The sequence below is a fragment of the Gallus gallus genome, chromosome 2, assembly GCF_016699485.2.
Source record: "Gallus gallus isolate bGalGal1 chromosome 2, bGalGal1.mat.broiler.GRCg7b, whole genome shotgun sequence".
Classification (NCBI taxonomy): Eukaryota; Metazoa; Chordata; class Aves; order Galliformes; family Phasianidae; genus Gallus; species Gallus gallus.
In genome coordinates this window covers 94,483,726-94,504,439 of record NC_052533.1, presented here as the reverse complement: position 1 = coordinate 94,504,439, position 20,714 = coordinate 94,483,726, and the positions used below count along the sequence as shown (strand labels likewise).

The 20,714-nt window shown below is 35.6% G+C and overlaps 1 long non-coding RNA gene across 3 annotated transcripts in view; it reads left to right on the top strand.

The window, feature by feature from the left end:
- Positions 1-20,299, top strand: part of LOC121109733 — a 39,958-nt gene extending 19,659 nt beyond the window's left edge. For 2 of the 3 annotated variants that reach the window (XR_005857408.2, XR_005857407.2), the window contains exons 3-7: positions 10,072-10,279; positions 11,830-11,987; positions 13,138-13,191; positions 19,870-19,992; positions 20,159-20,299. This is a non-coding gene — a long non-coding RNA (uncharacterized LOC121109733). The remainder of the gene's footprint in view (positions 1-10,071; positions 10,280-11,829; positions 11,988-13,137; positions 13,192-19,869; positions 19,993-20,158) is intronic. The other variant, XR_005857409.2, reaches the window with a different exon arrangement.
- The last annotated feature ends 415 nt before the right edge of the window (positions 20,300-20,714 follow it).

The window sequence follows — 20,714 nt, the reverse complement described above, 5'->3', positions numbered from 1 at the left end:
GATGTTATGATGTAGAATACCAATAGCAAAGTTACAAAACCATGACACCATTATACTTTGTCCTTACGTCCCACATTCACACTTCTAAATGCCACGGGTAGCTACTGCATCATGGGCAGCCTATTCCTGTGCCCAATCTCCATTTCCATAATGAAATTCTTCTTGATATCTAATCTAAAGCGTCGCTGGTATAACTTGAGGCCTTTTCCTCACTTTCTATCACTTACTTCAGAAAAGTGAGCAGCACCCACCTTGCAACAACTTCATTTCAGGTAGTGATGGAGAGTGATGATAAGATCTCCAGATTAAATAGCTCTAGTTACACTAGCAGCTACTCATGTTTTGTTTTCTAACAGATCCCTTCAGGGTCTTCATTGCTCTTTTCTGAACACATTCTGGAATGCCATATACAGTCTGAACTGGACTGAACTGTTCATTTTCCTTTCTATGTTTCTAAACTTTTCTATGTTGTATTATTTTTACTATGATAATCAAAGATACACATTGGAGTCAGAAATCTGTTATCTGGTTATTCTAGTACTTTGTTCCATACAAATATTTCTGCAGTTTCATCTCCACATCTTTCCTTTGATGTAATTGCTTCAGTCATAAACCCCAAATCAAATTTTTTTGAATGGCAAAAGATGCTAATGTGACTGTGCTCTGATTAATTAAGTGGAAAATACTAGTACCATACCCATCGCTCTGAAGTAAATTCATATCAGGAACATAAAAGCATTTGAATATTTTCAGTCTGAGTATAAATAAAATAATAAAATAGCCTTTAGGAAAAAAAAAAAGAAATATTTTTAAAATTTCTAAACTTATTAGAATTGATGACAGTCCAAAGAGCTTTATGATTTACAAGATTTCTCTGAATAAATTTTAGAGTAACTTAAAAATATTCCACATCTCACATATTTAAAAGTAAGCTTTTGTTATATATTTATTGTAGTAGAGTTTTAGTTGCCACCTTATCCTTCTGCTATCTTTAGCATAACTCTTATGATGTACAATGAATTTAAGTTATTGGATAGAAGGACTATCAGTGCACTTGATGTACTGGTGATGGTGGTTAAACAGAGCAAAAAATGCAAATTCAAGCAAAGCCCAGTCTCCTACACAACTAGAGGAAGTAAAACGGAAAACAAAAGTAGAACATTTCATAAAGGTCCTCAGTTGATCATTGCAATTCTATAATTTGTTTTATTGATACTGTCCAATGGAGCATGTAAGTATGGCTTTTCAGGTGTTTGTGCAGCCTGAGCATTAAATTTATAAATATCCTGTAAATTTATTTGACTACAGTGCAAAGAATGCACTTAGTTCAAAATTGTAACTGAAAGGTAATAGAATCTCCTCATCTACAGGATGTTGTACACAGGCTGCATGTATTTTCCAGTGCAGTGAATAATTTTAATTGTTTTTGTCAAATTAAGATGTACTCTTTCAGTGAGTTTGCTATGTCAGATTGGCTGTAAATGGCAGTAGATGAAACAATGAAAAAAAGAAATTAGGCATATGAGAGAAGCTCTTTATAAATTCCCCTGTAACTACTTTGCCTCAGTACAGACTTTCTTGTCAATGTGAGCTTTATTAATCAACCCAGACACAGAAAAACATCCTTAATAAATGAAGAGTATGGAAGTTACCAGTTCCTCTAGAGCCCTGCAGTCTTGCTAGAATGTAAAAGGAAGAATCAAATTTAAACTTTTCATTTTAAATGATAGCAGACACACTATATTTGAACACTTAAGCGCGGTTAGGATTTATCTTATTAAAATCCCAATAGTCTTTTTGCTTACTGCTTTTTCCTTGCTCTACTTAAAATTGGTTTGGAAATGCTTTCTGAAATGAAGAGGCATTCTGAAGTTCTTGCATGTCAAGGCATCTTCTGTTCTTGTAATCAGCTGACAAGAGGAATTTCAGAGGCACTGATCAATATGGTTCTTTCAGACAACACGATGTAATGTCACAGAAGGAGAATAAAGGACACTGTTCCCATGTACTGTATATACATTACTAATCACAGCATAGAAGGGAAAGCAAATAGAATGAAGCTATCTGTCTGACCTCCTACTGCTCACTGTCTCTGGTGAGATAGATTTAATATGATGCGTGTGCATATATATATATATATTTATAAATGGTTTTCCTCTAACTTCAGAACTTGTGAATAGGAGCCAGCTGAGTCAGGTGAGACATTAACTTTTGACTTTCTCTAATCACTGGGGTTTGATAGCTAACATGATAAACATTTATCTAACATCTGCTCTTATGCTAGCACCACATGCTCTCTTTCTGTTATAGAGGGATATGGTGTCTGTCAGATTGTAAAGGAAGCCTTCCCAAGCCTTTCTGATCTGGGAAACTGAATTCCAGTCTTGAATAAGTGAATGGGTACCCACTAATACAGACCTTGTGTACATGATGGCTACTCAGACCTGTTGTTTGACCTAGGTGCTGCTAAGGTCTGTTCGTATTTAATGGATATTCTAATTTTCTCATAGTCTCTGATGAAAAGAATAGAAGGTTGATACTTTGTTCATCATCATCCTACTGAAAGGTCTTTGGAAGGCCCTTTATATGAAAGGAACAGAAGTGAGATGGGAATTTGAGTAACCTGGTATAATGGTGTCCCAGCTAATGGCAGCAGGGCTGGAACCAGATGATCTTTAATGTTCTTTCCAACACAAGCCGTTTTATAATTCTATAACTCTTTGATTTTTCAAACTCATGTACTGCTATGGTAAAAGAGAAAAATGTAGAAATGAACATCCTTGCTCTGCTATACTTTGCATGCACTGACAGGCTCCCATAAGCTCATATTGGCAATACTGCAGTTCATATGCAAATGCTAGTGTCATCTCACCGTGACGGTCACAGTGGCCAGGTACTTGAGTCATGCCTGGTAATAGCCTTAACAGGAGACTGAGTGAGAGGTAAAATGTTAAATCTTACAGCCTGTCTGTCTGCAGTAAAAACAGAAGGCTGAGTATAATCATTTAGCAGGTCAAATTGCAAGCAGGCCTGCTTGCTTATGGACCAGAGAGAGAAGCCTTGTTTTAAATCATCTGGGGGCAGTGAGGTAGGTGACATGGCACTCATGGAGCTGCTTAGCCACAATAAAGTCTCTCAGTGTTAACATTAAATCACTTGTTCTGTGTTTCGCTAGGAGGCTGACAATTGCCCTTCTGCTTGGTGGCTTGGAATCCTAATGGATTTTTGAGAGCAGTTTCTGCATGCAGACCTGATTTCAGTCTGTTGAAAAGTTGTTCTAAAATTGTTTTCCTCCATGGCAAGAGGAGAATGAGTACACCCAGCTGCATGTGTAATGTTTATCACATAGCAAGCAGATGTGAGGAGTCACAGAGGTCAGTTCTAATGCATATTTATCAGGTACCTCTGCCCTCCCTACCTTGGTCCTGTCATACCTTGCCTCCAAACCTATTCCCATACTCTAAATCTCAAAGCTGAAGGAACAAAGATAATTCTCAGTTCATCATTGTCTCCTGACATGTAGAAGTACCAGAACTCTCCAGGGTATCTCTGTTGCTGAGATGCCTTGTGCTCTATAGACACGTTTAAGTTGTATAAGCTTCTTATATGTATCAAGCACTAACGCTACTGTATAAAGTGGTTGTAAAGAAATTGAATTGAAGTTATCTTCTGCAAACATTGTGGGAGATAATGTAGTGTAAATGAGAAGTGAAAGTTCAACTTGAAGATATTATTGATAGTGTGCAAATTATTCATTAATTCCTATCTTATTCTAACAAACTCTCAGGGCTAGTTTTGTTATCAACTTTATTCAGTATCACCACATTGCCTCATTGTATTGCCATCTTACATTTCTGGCTAGGTAAAAATCTCAGAGCACAGCTGGTCTCAGATGCCAATAGTGAGAAGAAGAGATGGATCATGTCAGCAGAAAGCTGTAATGTATATCCATGCTAGGGATAAACACAAAACCCTTCTGCTTTGCCAAGTGCTCCCGCCTTCTACCTTAGGGCAACAAGAAAGTCGGGGTGGTCAAGTGTTTTATGGAGTCTAAAATAAATTGCTAGAGTGCTAAAACTCTGATGTTTTTTGTCACTTTTCAAAATCCGGATCTTGTTGGTCTTGCTGCTGGTAATTATCTTGATCTCATTGTTGATGCATCTTCAAGTCTTTCTCTTTCCAATGCTCTGATTTTTTTTCCTTGGGTCAAGAGATGCTCTTTCCTCCTTTAATTGAGATTTATTTCTTTTAGTCCTCCCACCTCAATCGTTGGTCCTGCCCCCAGTTGACTGGTGGCAGTACTCTATTAACTCAGTTTCTCACTTTCCCTTTCTTAAGAAGGGTCACTTTTAAGTCCCTTTCTCTGGAGCATGAGGTAAAAATTCCTCTCTCCATAAAAATCCAAAAGATTTCTTTGTGTGCACATCTTCTAATTCCTTTAATTTAAAAATTCCTTCTTACTATCATAGAAACAACTTTGCTGTTGTAAAAGACAGAATTAGTTGGAGAAGAAGGGATTAGGATAATGCTTAGTTTACAGTAATTTTCTTCTGTAAAGAGCAAAATCCTGTAAAAAGCAAGCATTTATTTTCTAATACACTTTATTAAGTTTTTATCAAAGAGTAATAAGGGTATTATTTAGAAGACTATAGAAGCTAGATAACGATTCTGATGCAATAGGTGTTTTCTTAATGATAGTGACAAAAAATTCATAATATAAAGCTTTCAGTAAACAAAGAAAACAGATGCAGTATGAAAGGAAGTCTTCTGTTTTACTAGAAGTAACACCCTTAAGATTACACTTAAATGAGTTTACTGTTGCACCAAATCATAAGCACAGTAATAACACAGCAAAACCACCATAAGCAGAAGATACCTTCTTGAGTTTTCAGCCAGTATATTAAACTAGATTTTCTCTCAGTCTCAAGGTTACTTATTATGAGCAAGACATTTTTTCTCAACTAGAATTTTATCTAACTGCTTTTAAATCAACAGCAAAATTCTCTTTCACTTGGGCTGTGCAAATATCATGCTTTTTTTTTCCTAATTAAATTAATTGCAAGTGCTAGTAGTAGCACAATCTGAACCACATATGTAAAGTGAATACATATGGGCTTTGCACAGATAAATTAATTGGAAAAATGATTAAGAGGGAAAATGTACTTGCCATACTTACATCACTTCTGCATTATGATAATACATAATATTACAGCAGTAGCAGAAAGCTTAAGTTACATCACCCCTGCATTATGCTAATACTTCATGCTACAGCAACATCAATCTGATGATGCATTAACGTACTCTATTGCTAAAGTAATGTACAGTAGCACTGATGATATGCTATTTTAAATCATTGTCAAAATGATATTTCTGTAATGCTACTATGTTGATGATTTGATATAATATATTGCTGAAGAAACACCATGCTGATTACATATCAGAGCAATATATCATTCTCAAGTCACCATGAGGATATTGTTGAATAATCTACTGAAAAGGAAGGAAGGAAGGAAATCTAACAGAGGGAATCTGTTACAGAACTTTTCTAGATATTCAGTAACATTTTAGCTGCTTTTTTTTAGCCATAGAATGCTTAAAGAAAACTGGAACATTATTTTAACAAAACCAAGAATGGAGAGGTCTCAGTTTAGACTTCTGATTTTAAATTTATTTATTTATTTATTTTAAGAAATTAGAGAAGCAGCGTGCAAAAGTAAATGGCTCTGAGATAGCTGTGAACTGCTTTTGTTGGTTTACATTTTAATGGTTTGACAAAGCAGAATAACAAGGGAACTGAAAACACATAAAAATATTAATATACTCTGAGGTATTTAAGGACTGACACCCAAAGACATCTAAACACATTTTCTCTTTGGAAAATATAGAGCACATGTCTTTTAGATATCCTTGATATTCAGATGGATAGCTGAGGAATGGCAAGAGACATTTCTCCTCATCCTAATATCCAATAAAACTATAATTCGTGATTTCTCACTCAGTCTCTTTCTCTCTCTCTCCCTCTGTTTGATAAAGAAAAGCAGCAGTATGACAGAACTGTTCAGAATAGTAGTAAGAACATGGGGGGGAGGATTAGCCTGTGTCTCTGACTGGCATTGGAGTGAGGGGTTTGGAAATATTTTGGAAATATTTTGTGTTCCCCTGAAGGAGTCTGACACAAATAAACAAAAAAAATACCTTTGGTGTTCCTATTTCCTGAAAGCAATCCAAGGACTTCATATTCTACAACAAAGAAAGTATAAAGACCTTGAATGCCCTTTCTTGAGATGAAATCCACAGAAGTCTCCAATTTAGGAAAGTAAAACTCCCTGGAGCATCAAACTTTGCAAGCTTTGAAATTCCTGGCTTCCCACATGTCTGCATTTTTATAAGCAGTTATCTGTCATGAACTATTTTTGTAATACCTAATGCTTTTACCATCATACTGATAAAGAAGAAAAAATAAAATCATGGTTTTTAGACGTTTTCTCCCTGTTCTTTCCCCAGAATATTCTTTGCGTATGTCCAGTGTGTAAATATCTTTAGAAAGTATGACATTTCGCTGACATAGGCAAGATGTCCCTCAAAAATTATTGTGTGCTTCTATCTCTTTGTAAAGGACAGTGTAAAAATGAGAAGAATAAAATGAAAGGAAGAAAAGGAGCTATGACTGCATTTGCTGGTACAGCTGATCACTGAAGAGACATAACCTCAAGAGCTAGTTGACCTCTGGGAGGCCACAAAGTGGAACTTCACGATAGAGTATTCAAAGAAAGAAACTTGTATCTTCTGTTTTAATGTGTTCTGTTTAAAAATTAAATCAGGCCAAGACTCACTCAGCAGACCAAAGCATCTGAGGGAGAAAAGCAGCTTTTTTTCCCCCAGGCCATTTCCTGGTTTAACGGTTTCTTGCTCCCTTCAACAGTTTTGAATATAGTGTCACGACTTAACTAAAGCTGCTCTTTTATGGCAATATGACAGCATAGAGAACTCCATTTCTAAATATTCTTTCTAAAGCTTCTATTCCTACAGCTATGGTCACTGCTGCAGTGACCTGTGACCTCAGTTAGATCTATTTTAGACTTTCTTGTTCCCTTGGTAGTCAGGATATAAGTTAAGAGAGAAGGATATTGTTTGTGATATCTTTCAACTTATTTTTAAATAGTTGATTTTCAGTCAGCCTGAGAAGAATCTTTCTCTTCCATAGGGAAGTTCAGGTGTTTGGCTTTTAGAGTAGTTGTGAAACTTCTGGGAGATTCGTCATATGGGAATATTTCTATTTAGCAAGTTATCATCAATCACCATGTGCTATGCTGCTGCAAGTGACATATTCTGTATGAGATGAGAAATTAATGTCTTCATCACTTTGGTATTAAACATCTCCAGGCACTTTCACAAAATTAGCAATATTAGTATCTAGTGGCTGACCAGACTGGAGGTTAGATAATTTTGCCTTTCCAATATAAAATTCGTTCTTGTGTTCCATCTACGTACTTTGATTTTCTGATCTGCTTTGTGCTGCTGTAATCTACTGAGCAGTTTTTGTGTTCCCCTCCAGAAATTATGGTATAACAGCAGCAGCAAATTGATACTTTAAGTAATTCCATGATGGTTTTACTTAAAATCTTTTAACTTCCAAGATATACTTAAGATAATATCAATTTTAGAGTTCAATCTCAATTTTTAAACCCTCATAGTATTCTGCTTCAAAGATTCTTGGCTTTAACATTTCACCAGTGTAACTCCAGCAAATTTCCTATTTTATCAAACTGAACATTAAAATCAGTCAAAAATTGGAATTAGAAGAAATATAAATTCAGACTCAAAAAAACTTTGCTGAAATCCTAGTTCCCTTCCATCCCTGAAGGGAAAAGGGAGAGTAACTAACAATGAATTCTTACCAGAGGGAAATAAAAGTGGGGGGGGGGGGAAGGAAAAAGAATGGGTTTATTAAAACAAAAACAAAAACAAAAAAAAAAACCACAACACTTTAATGCAAAAATGATCCCCAAAACATTTCCAGAAAAATAGCAAGTTTACAAGTTTACAAGTGTAAACATGTTATAGCATCCACTGTTTCAGTATACGTAAGTGCAAGATTTTCTAAATGTTACCTTAACATCTGGATAAGATTACAGAAGAGTGGTAACAGTTTGATTAGGTATCTTCACAGCTTCACAGCTCTAGTGAGGAGCATCTTGGCCCTGTCACATTCCTAAGAAATCACTTAAGTATTCTGAGCTAGGTTTATCCATAACATTTGGCCATATCTTGGTAGCTTGAGTGTGTCACTTCTAACATTGCCTCTCTGTCACAAGGGTCTTCTGGACAGTGTGAATTGTATCCATACTAGTACAGTCTATTATATCCTACAGCTGCTTATGAACAGCTGTCCCTTTCATGCTAATTCTCATGCAGCTAGAAATTGTTTCTAAAACCCAATTTCTGATATCTTTAATTGACCCATATCAAATCGATGCCCAGAAATATGCAAATAATTGTAGGAAGGATCAGTGCCTGGGAACATTTCTTGGCATTGTTTCAATTACTATTATATGTGCAGAGTGACAGACCAGATTTAAACCATCACTTAATGTTCTGACCTTTGGTCTCCTGAATCTTTGTAAGTTGCTTTTCATGATTTCATGATGTACACAATGGTAAGCATTTTCAAAGCCATGAGAGTTACCTATGGATGTTTCTATTTCTATATTTGCCAATGCCTAGCTGTGAATCATTGGAGGTATATGCAAGGAAAAATTGTCTAGACAATTATTCAAACTTTTTTTCTACACTTCAAAAAAAAAAAAAAAGAGCAAACAATGCATACGCAACAAATGATTATTTCCAGATGACCTCTGATAGATGAATCCAGTCAAGACATGTTTTGTGGTGTGTGCTTTGTGGAAGATACCTTAGAAATTATTGGAATTATGTGATGCTTCTAGTACCTAAAGAAAGACATAGTGACTGAGGATGAATACATCTCCTTGTTTTTATACCCTTTGCAGGTGGGGGTGGGGGAGGGAAGGAAATAGCAAACAAGTACAGAGGATGTAAAGTGGTCTGATAACTGTGTGTGAATAACCAGAAAACTTCCAACATTTTTTTTTTTTTTTTTTTTTTAGATGTAAAAAGAACTTGCATCAGAATCTTGATCTAATATGTTGTCTTCAAAACAAAATTAACTTTGATTTTCAGGGCAAGAAGCAGTATTTTAAAATTGCCTCTGAATGTGATCTGCTGTTTTTCCTGATGCTAGATTCCTGCTTCAGGAATCTACAGGAAACATTTTGTACAAAAAGATATTCTGTTTTTTCTGAGAGAAAAGAGCCAAACCTAAATCCCTTCTTCAAGAAAACAAATAAAAATGTATCCACAACAAGCAGACATCTAATATGTTTGGTTTCGTGTAGTGATTTTCATGCCAAGTTTTGTTCCTCCAGGAGACAACAAAATAATTGTTGTACATCAGCTTTCTAGTGCTGCTCAAACAGGAGTATCCCTGCAGCACACTACTGTCCAAATTATTTTGCAAACTTTTGACATATTTCTAATCCTTAAACAACTCTAATTTATCAAAGGAGAAATATTTTTGGCTCAAAGTAAAAGTAATTTAAAAAAGGTGCTTTTCATAAATGTGCAGTTCCAATTCTTTAAGAATAATTATTTTATGTTCAAATCACTATATGCTAACATTTTCTTTAATTACAGTAGCACCATGACTATTTTCTGAAATAGGTGTAACTGCTGTTACTTCAAAGTTGTCTTCTTTTATAGAGCACTGAGGGCATTTCAGGTTTATTGGGTAAATAGGTAGGATAGCCAGGCAATACGAGCTGGTTTTAATACATCATTTTTACTCTTGAAGGAGAGGACAGTTCATAGCCAAATAAATGATGCTGACTGTCAGTAACATGCCACAGACCTTACTCTCGTGACAGTGAATAATAACGTTTGTTGCAGAAAGGGTAATATTTAATGATTTTGCTTGTTATTGAAATTATCTTTAAAAAAGGGGGCTAAGTTCTATTCAGTCCAATTTTATTACTGACCTTGCATACTCTGTCACAGCTGCTCTGCCTCTCCGAGTACATGGTTCTCGGCGGCAGACCTTCAAAAATTTGTTGTAGAAGGACATCTAGTGGCACAAGGACTATGAACGCCATGGCAGCCAGAATGACTGTCAGAGCCCACGGTTCCCTGCAGAGAACGCAGAGGGATGACCAAGTACAGGGATATGAATTTTACATGCTCTCAGTGACTGCAAGGAAGAGCAGAGGTGAGTTCTATTACTAACCCCAGGCCCCACTTCAGCAAACTACACGTAGTTTAGTGTGACAGGTGACAGGGTGAGAACCCTACAAACTTTTACACCTCTCTTTGCAATCTAAATTTTTCAGAAGTATTACTATTCAGTATAGAAACAAGTTTTTTTGCTTCACAAAAAGTACTTCTTTTGTATTACTTATTGTTCACTTAGTATGTTTATCATCCACAAAATCTCTTACCACCAAAATACCTGAAAATCTTCCCAGCATTCATTAAGAAGTATGACAAAGATCTACCATGTGTTGTTTGTTCTTTTCTTCTTCTGGAGATAGAAAACACTGACTGTAAAATGTCTTCCAGGTGGGCAAACTCTGTTTGTTTGAGTCTTTGTTTTACTTTGCGTTACTAAATAATTGCACAAAGCACAGACTGATGATATATGTATCCTCATTTTGTGAAGATGAAAACATATGTGGATATGCTGCTTCAAATTAGTGTTTTATGAAATTGATGTCTCTCTCCAAGTCAATATTTACTTTTATTGTATGCAGCTGTGTGAAAGAATAGAACATTCTTTTGTGGACTTCAGTGGTTACACATTTTCTATATTTAGCTGTGGCTCACTGACAACCAGAGCTGATGCAGAGAGATCCTCTGACTTTGTTCCATTCAAGGTAGAAAATATCACAGGACATCTGATTATAATAAACCTCTTTGGCATACATTACATTAGGGGAATATATATTAATATATTAAATATGTCTTTATGTTAGAATAACAAATATTTGGACTGATTAAAAAAAAAAAGGCAATGAAATATTTGCTATAATCATGGAGAAAAAGGAATAGAGAGATGGAACACATACACATGATTTGTTATGATTGGCTCCTTTTCAAGAATATTTTCAAGTGTGGAAAACTTGAAATAAAATGATAAAAATAAAAAAGAAAATGGAAATAAATAAAAATAATGAATATAATAATATAATGAAACAATTTATCAGTTATTACCTTTTATTAATTTAATTTGGGACATTCCAATTGCAAAAATGTGATTATATAACTACAAAAATGTAATTGTCCATTATTGTACCAAGGTTCATTTTTACATTTCATTGTACATGTTTTCCAATAAGACTACTTCCACTTTTTCCTCTCAATGTCCGATTTTCAAAATGCTGGAGTGGTTAGATAAAATGCATCAGAAGTTAGTTTCAAAAGTGTGAACCTGAAAAACAGCCAGTGATAATCTACAATTCATAAAAATTCATAGCTAGCTTTTTTTCCCCGATATTTCACTATTATTGTAATTGAGGAAAAAAAATATTCCTGCCATGATAAGATTTTCACTGGTTCCTCTTTGGCTCTGGTTATGAAAAAAAATTCATCCTCTAAATGTATTAAGATATCATATATCCCAGAGCTCCATTTTTGTGTTAAAGAGCCATCTTTCTCCTTGACAATTAGTGATGTTTCTGGCATTGACAGGCAGATGACTTATTGAGATACCGAAAAAAAAATCTGACAGCTAAATTATGCTATCATTTTTTTTTTCCTCAGTAACTCAACTTATCAGAACATTAGCCAGCACTGCATTTAATCACCAAAGCAGTATTCGCCAGATGCAGCATCTGCAATGTGCTAATTTGGGATAATAAACTAGAAAATACTTCTGGAGAGATGGGAGTATTGCAAAGGACTGACATCTCACACATATGGTGAGTAGTCTGTTACCCACGGTCCCATGAAGTATCTGAAACAAAGTATAATTGGTCAAGAACTGCAAATAATTATGATCAAGAACTGTACTTCCGATAGTTAAGTTAATTACCTAACTGCATCCATTAAGTCATCTGCACATATGTAAATGACCAGAGGGTTCAAATTAGCAATGACTGAAAAAGATTCTTCTGACATTTGGAGCTGAGTATCAATGTTAACAAAAATGTTAGGGGAAAGACAGGAGAATATAGAATATAGCAAACTTAAACTTCACTTAAATAATGCTTGCATATGTGTAATGATGCCAAATTTTAACTACCATGAATGAGTGTCTGAGATTGTATGTAATGCTCAGATAACAGACAGGTGAATGTGAGCACAGTTGCAGGACGTGTAACAAGCTGTATGAAAATTTTTCCTCTGTTTGAGAGAGGAAAGGCAATGATGTACTCAAGCCCTGATTTTAAGCACAAATTTTCATAGTAAGACTGCCAGGGCTCTGAGCAAAACTAAACTATAGTTCCTGCAGCCATTTCCCTTCCCCTCCAAGGGTTGGAGCACAGGTGGTAGGTCTGGCTCTGATGGATGGCAGTGACCTGGGATGAAATACGGGATAGCCTCCACATAACTTTTCCTGTGTCATGCCACCTCCTCACTGCCCATTTCCTTTCCCATCTTGGCCTTTAAAGTGCCTTGCATAGCCATATTGAGGTCATTCTCACTGGACACGCTCTGTTCTTGCTCGGGAGCTGGAGGACCACATGCTGCATCAGGACTCTACAGCATCCCCATGTGCTGCTCTGTAAGAGACAGAGGGAAGGAAGGTGACATCAGGATGCTACTCATACTGCTGCCCTCTGCTTGAATCCTCTGAACCAAACAGCAGATTTGAGTTACTGGGAAGAAATCTCGGCAGTTTTAATCAGCATCTGCTAGGAAGAGTGAGAAATCATTTGTTTCTCTTTTCTTCTCTGCAGCCCTTGGGCAAATGGCTGAAAAGAGAAATTTTCATTGGAAATTTTCAATACATCCAAAATACAGTTTTTGAAGTCACAAGTTTCTGATCTTATTGAGTTTGAAATTATTTCTGTTTCCCTGAAGCAAATTTACTCTTTAAACCTTTACTCTTTACCTATTTTTTCCCAGGGAATGTAATCAAGAAAAAAAAAAAATACAGAACACCACAACAGAACCCAAAAGGTAAGCAATTAAGAGTCCTGCTCAGTTCTGTTCAACTGCAGTCTACTGGTATTTATCTGGGAGTCTAAAAATGAACTTTCAAAAGTACCCTCAATGCTTAGCAAAACAGAGGCCATATAACTATTGGATGGGTCATGCAGCAGACAAGTATCACACTTCATTTATGATACTATTCAGAAATCTGAGCCCAGACGTCTAACCAAGGTGACTACAGCCTTATGCTTGATAAAATACATTGAGCATCATGCCTCAGTATGAAGTATGAATAATGAAGATTTTCTTTCTGAAATCATCAGCTATGCAAATTACTTGAAGTGTGTGGAAGGTGTGAGGAAAGAGTGTTTCAAACCATTCTGAATTGGCCTGTTTTCATTCTTACAGAAGTTAGTGAGAAATTTCCAGAGTTCAATAGGAGCATTAGTAAGCTAATAATGCTTCCTTTTAAAAATCTCATCCTTAATGCTTCTAAGCAGCTTTGAATGCCTGAAGTGAAGAGTCCCTTTAGAAGTGCGAAATCACCATATTATCATTATATTGAGGCTGGTGTACTTTTCTTAAAAACTGTTTAAATGAAAACCTGCTTTCAATGGATTGAAAGAGTTAGGGCTTCCTGGGAAGAGCAGTGCAAGTAAAGTTTAATTTAAAAACCATAGGTTAATATTTCTGGTTCAAGAGAAAATGGGTTTATACACATCATTCTTTATTTTGCATGCAGAAAAGGAACCTGTAATCTGATATAATCTTCTGAACACAAACAGTTCTTTCTTTTCTTAACCAAGTAATTACTTTATGTCAGCAGTAACAGTATTTCTTCTATGAAAATCTCACGACTGGCACACACACACACACACACACACAAAAGAATAAGAATAAATGTCATGCTGCAACTTCAGAAGTGATCAAAAAGTTAATACTAATATATAATGTTGAAAACACCATTTTTATTTCTGAATACTGTCTGAAGAAAGCACAAGAAAATATTTCTTTAATCTATAATGAGCGTGAGAGAAAGAATTTAAAGAAAACTAGGAAGATGGCTGAAGTTCAAAAGAAGTGAAACCCAGAGCTATGAGATACTGCAGGTTAATATGACTGAATAATAAAACTCCTCTACATATACATATATAAAAGCTAATCTGAGGTATACAGTATTGGAATTTTTTCAAGTGCTGGCTGATAATCATGACACTACTTCCAAGATAAATTAAAAACCCCTGTTAAATTTGTGTTTGTTAATATTGTAGTCCATAACCTTAGGGCTGGATTGGAAAAAGAGAAACTGCATCATTGCAGGGCTGCTTCGTTTAGTGTGAATGGGAACGATTTTATGGTAAATGCTGTTAGAGTGCTAGGGGGTGTAATTCTCTATTAAACCATTTTCATCTGAGAACCTTTAGCTGAACTCAAAGACTGTAAGCAGAATTATACACAATTTACGTGAACACATAATTTAATCACAGGCTAAAAGACATATCATACAGTTAAGACTATCATGTCACAAAGCCAATCATGATTAAGCTTACTTCTTTCAGTGGATCTGAATCTGCAGGCCAGACCAGTTGTAAGGTTACAAATCTGTGTTGCTCCATGGTACAGACATATCCTCAACCTTGCTGAGTTGCTGTCTTCCAGTACGGATTTTTTTACACAGTAAAATAAACAAAATTAACATTTTTTTTTCTCTAAAATTCTTGAGCTATTATTATCAACCTAGCAACTCCATTTCTATCTTCGTGGGTATATTTTTCTTTTTTTCTTTTTTCTTTTTAATTATCTTGAGTGTCTTTAACTTATATATTTTCATAAGATTTATCACTCTTTATTCTGGCATTCCTATCATCCACATTTAAGGCACCTAACTCTGCAAAGATTCCCACCTTATGACCAAAAGAACCAACAATAGAGAAAAAAAACACACACCTGGCAAAACCAGCAGCTTCCTTTTTGTTCTGTTTTTTTTTTTTTTTCTTAGTTCCTCAGTCACAAGAAAAGCTAGGGGTGATGGAACCATGCTACCCAGTGACATATAATCTACAATTTGTTTACTAAATGGGATAGGTTTAGCAGGTGGATGGCAATTTCTCAGAATTATCTCAGAAATGCAAACATACACTCTGCACAGGATGCCCTCATCAGACAAGGCATACAATCTAGCTTTGATCAGCATCATAGCCTTGAGGGAATGGGACAACTGTTGTATCTGGTTGATGTATCCAAGCCCTGCATGGAAAATGACTTTAGCCGGTGGCAGTACTGAACACATCCACAGTGGGTCAAAAGGTGCTACTAACTTCATTATTTAATGCTTTCTAACCTACAGGTTCATAAACTACCAGAGATCTTGGCTACATTATCCCAAGCCAATCTTTAACTTCTCCATATCCAAAGTCAGTCAGCAGTTGTTACCTGATTTACAACCATCTCTTGTTCATCTGCACTAGATGTATGACATGGATGAAAAATTGTCAACAGATGACTGTTCATTTTTCTTTCTTTCCCCACATATACCTAAACCATTAGAGAAGGACAGATAAAGTCTGTATCTTCAGGGTAAGCCTCCTATACAATAACTAGCTGTGTTTTTTTAGTATCCCCATCAAATGACTGAGATAGAGAAGCAGATGTAGTCAAGGTCTTATTTATATTACATTTCTTATAGGCTTCTCTCCATGGCATTCTCCCTCTAATGCCACCTAAGTTTATTATGTCTGTAATTCACCTTCTTCCTCTTTACTGAATCATAATGACATGCAACTGGCATCAGGATATCTATTTTATTGTTTCAAGGAATAATTTCAAGAACTACAGAGAGAGCTTCAAGTTTTCTTCAAATTTAGGAGAATAATAGGTGCATATGACTAAGCTTGGATGACAGTGTTTAAAAAATCAGTAGCACTAAATACTGCCAAGATGAAAGCAACCACAGTGCTTAATCTGAAAACGTTAGATTTTTTCCTCAGTGTGTCATAGAAGGGGCAATTATTTGTTCTTCTTTGAGCTCACAGGCATAAATAAAAAGACATAGAGGGATGGATTGCCAGCTATCACAGCCCTACTCAATACATAAAATGGTAGCCTTAATCCGATGTGGAAAGAAGAGCAATTGAAATATTGTACCATAAAATCATATGAAGAGCCTTACCTTTATAATTGATGAAATGTCTTCATATGCCCGTATCTTGTGTGAAAGTGAGGGAAAGGACTACATCTCTGAAATCTAGTGGATAGTCTCTCACTGTATGGGTATACTGGGAAGGATAGTATAACTGCTTAGTCAATCCTTACAGCTATTATTTTTGAAATATTTATTCAACTGATGACTTCTTAACATTCTTACCACTTCTTCCTCCTAGTTCTTGCCTCTATTCACTCAGAGAGCACATATGTCTCATCTTTAATGCTTCACATCTGTCTTGCAGTCAAGTTTATCAGCCTGTTTTAGTTTCTTCCTTATCATTTCTCTTGTCTTGCATCAGTAGACCCATTTTGTATAAAGAAAGAATGGATAGAATAGCCGTGTTGAACATATGAAACAGCATACTGGGTCTAGGCAAAATTCAGTATTCTGTTTGTGAAACTCTCTATAGGTAAATGTTGAGGAAGGAATATTAACAGAATAATAATGTTATTCCCCAGTATTCTTTTACTGTCCAAATACTTTCAAGTCAAGAGATCTTTTTATGTATGATCTCTGTATGTTTCTAGTAAACCTCGGCAGGCTTTCATGTACTGTACAACTACCACATATTTCTTTACCAGTGTTAAATTTTTATATCTGCCACAATTTGCCATCAAGTTCTAAAGTTGCATGTGGACAGATATCCCCTTTATTTCTTTTGGTTTTATTTTAGTTTGTTTTATTTAAGCTGGCATTGTAAATTATTTGTATACAGGAAGATCCTTGAGAGCTAGAACAGATAATGAGACATGACTGCAGCAAGCAGGATTTAGGATTTGTGAAAGAAATGTGGGAAAAAAATTGCAGTTGTAACTTCTGGATTGTTCGAGAATATTGTTTGAAAATCTTTTGTAGCTTATCCACCCTATTACCGTGTTGAATCTGCTTATTGATGTATCTTTTAAACTGTTTTCTATGAGGGCATGAGGCATACAGTGGAGCCATCTCCTTCCTGTCTTATCTGCCAGAAGAAAAATAAATACTATAATAATTACAGTTAACCTTCTAAGCTGTATCGTGTTTATTGTCCTCTTTTTATTATTTTTGTCTTTTGCTATCAGTCAGCGTATTCTGACTAATTTACATGATACAGTGCTGTAGCTGGGAAAATGATGGTGTGAATTTTAATGAGGATTTAAAAATTATTGATAAATAATTGTTTTTCCTGTTCTTAAGATTCCCTAAGGCAAAACACACAGTGAATGAAAGCCGACTTTAACTGGTACAATAGTTAAGACAGTTTTGGGGGGGCATGCCAAAACCTTCCTCAGAAGCCTCATTTACATTCCATTGCATTTAACACTGTAGTATACAAGTTGGAGAGGCATTGGTCAAAGTCAGCCACACAAACCACAGCTGCAATGAACAAGTTTCACATTAACACCAGAGTACGTTACTGCAGTAATCTGTAAATGACAGCAATTAGTATGTCATGTTATTCATACCTGTCATTAGTCTCAATGTACAACCGCCAAAAAGCAGACATTTACATGTCACATAGGTCATCCTTTCTGAAACTAACTCCTGAAATTCACTGTAGCATGAAATTACTATGCTTAAGTGTTAACTCATGGGAATTTTAAAAACCTGATGTTGAGTTATAGTTTCTAATATAATATGTCTTGCCATCTTTTTCATGGCAACAGCAAGCTTGTTTTGCCTCATGAACAGCACTGCTACACACTCATATGCATGCAAGGGAAAGACAAATTCTATATTCCAGCACTCACTGTAGCACAAATGTTCCCAATTTGCAAATGCAGCTTTTTAAGTGTGAATGAGTTCAAGTTTATCTGTGTTCTGTGCATCTGAGCAGGGATACATGGAAATTTCTCAGCTGAGGTTATTTATTGGTTGTAAAAAAAAACCCCTTGCCTGGAAGTAGTACTTTCTCAAGCTAGTATGATACTCGTTTAGTTGCCTTTCCTGTGTTGCATTCTGTTAATGGGAAAGTCAAATGTTGCTGGTTGTAATTCAAGTCTGAAATTGTATGAAGATTAACTGTCCTGATCTACATTTTCTGGGAAAAATAAATGCAAACATTTTGGGATACATTTATCTTTCTTTAAACGGTTTTGCAGTGCTCTTTTGGTTTCTGAGTTTTAGGCAGGAAAGAAAAAGTATTTCAAGAGAGATATATCTATTTACTTAAGAGTAATTAGACTTTTTCCTCTGGTCTTGGAAGCAGCAGTAAGTGTTTCTTGCTTATTGTTGCTAAAAGATTATATAAGCTTCTCAAAGGTCTCATACAATAAATATTCGGTATCTGGTTGACCTGTATGTTGGGAAAGACAAACAAAAGATAATCCCCATCACTATTAGCTGAGTAGAACACTTCAGAATATACAAATACAGTTAGATGCATAACCACTACTTTTAGCAAGTAATGCTCATTCCTCCTGCTTTCAATTGCTATTGATGACAAAACTCTCTGCGTTATCTTTTTGACTGCTCAGAGACTTATATAGGTTGCTTATTACTTACAATATATGAGAATTTAATACGTCCAGTGGAAAATTTACATAGACCACCTACTATCCTTATTATATTACTATGATTCTATTTACAACTCGAACACTGCTTATTGTACCCTACCCTTTTAATTTTTTTTTCTCATATCAGAAGAAAGTTTGTCTGCTTAGATATTCATGATGTATTATATTACCTATGTCCTCTATACTATATAATTTCATGTGAATGCCTGAAATTAAAGTTGCAATCTTTGTATACCTCTCATAGCCATTTCCAGATAAGGGAGGCAAACATGATATTCTAGTAAGGTAATACACTGCTCATAATGTCTTTACATACGGTACTTTCAGTAGAATAAAGATAGGGTTTTGTTTGTTTTCCAGTCTCAGAATCACCTCAGAACTGCTGAGGTTGGAAGATACCTCCAACCCCCCTTATTCAGACGAGGTAGCTAAGAGCAGAGCCCAGTTAAGTTTTGACTTTCTCCAAGGAAAGAAATTCCTCCTGAGCAACTTGCTTCTGTATTCAGCCACCAAATGGAAAAACAAAAACAAAACCAGATACAGTGTTCTGTTTAAATGTAATTGTCTATATTTCAGTTTTTGTACAATGCTTCTTATGCTACCGGGTACTGTCATGGAAGAAAACAACTACATTGTACACTTCACTCATAGAAATAAGCAGGAATATATTCATTGAGATAATATAGGTATAACGTAGTGATTTAGCAACAATATAATGAGATTAGAGAGGGCTGGATTATGCACTACATAGAGAGTAGGTTTAAACACACACATACAGTAGACCCATTGAGTGACAGGGTTCAGAGTGGATCCTCTTGCTTTCTAAACTCCTTGAACTACAGAATTAAGGAGCGTAGGTCCAGCAGAACCCACACTTAGGCTCTGATCTGGACAATGTTTTTTGTCTGAAAAATTATATGTGCACAGTTAATCTAAAAGATAATCTTAATCTAACAAAGATTAAAACAAACTACTAGTCACTTAATGAGGATGTGTATTTTTTAGGCATCTTGATAGTAAGGCATAAGGGTTCCTGTACATGCATAACCTCAAGAGGAGCTCTCATCATGCAGCCTGCTACTATGCAAAACAGCTCAAGAGGCTCTTGGGCTGCTCACTATTTATAAGGTAAGATGATTGACTCTGTCATGACTTTGGTGCATGCTCAGCTGGCCTTCAGCTGTTGAGCCAGGTGTTTGCTATCAGTTCTTTCAGTCCCCCAGTTTGAGATAGATACATACTCATTAATCTCTTTTACTAAGTGTTACAAGTATTGTTACTCATTTTCTTCCAGTGCAAGTCCAGGTCAAAGGAGGAAGCTGAAAGAAAGAAGACAGAGGGGGAGCACAATATCACAGGTGCTTGTACATGCTGATAAGGTTCTTCCCTGCCCTGTGCTTTCTATTCTGCAGGTTGAACAGCTACCTCAGCTGTTCCTTGCATGATGGTCCAGTCCCTCCTTTGTCTTTATAGCTAATCAGTGGACTTTCCCCCGTACTTCCCTGTTCTGAGTAATCTCACAATGATTATCATGTTTAGATGAATGTTTTGTACTACAAAATGTAAGATTGGCTAAGTTACAGAGGTAGCTATTTGTTCATTTTGTTTTCCCACATATATATATATATATATTTGCAGAATTTCTTTTCACTAATTATTTTCACTAATATTAATAGTATATTAATATTAATATACTAAAGTATATTAAGTAAAAGTACAGAGGATAAAAAGTTTAATCCAACTATTACGCTATTTATGTGTTATGATCTACAAGAATCTATATATGTTTAAAAGTAAAAAATATTTTGTGATACAGTTTGAAAGTTTTTCTGTTCCCTGCATCATTTTTC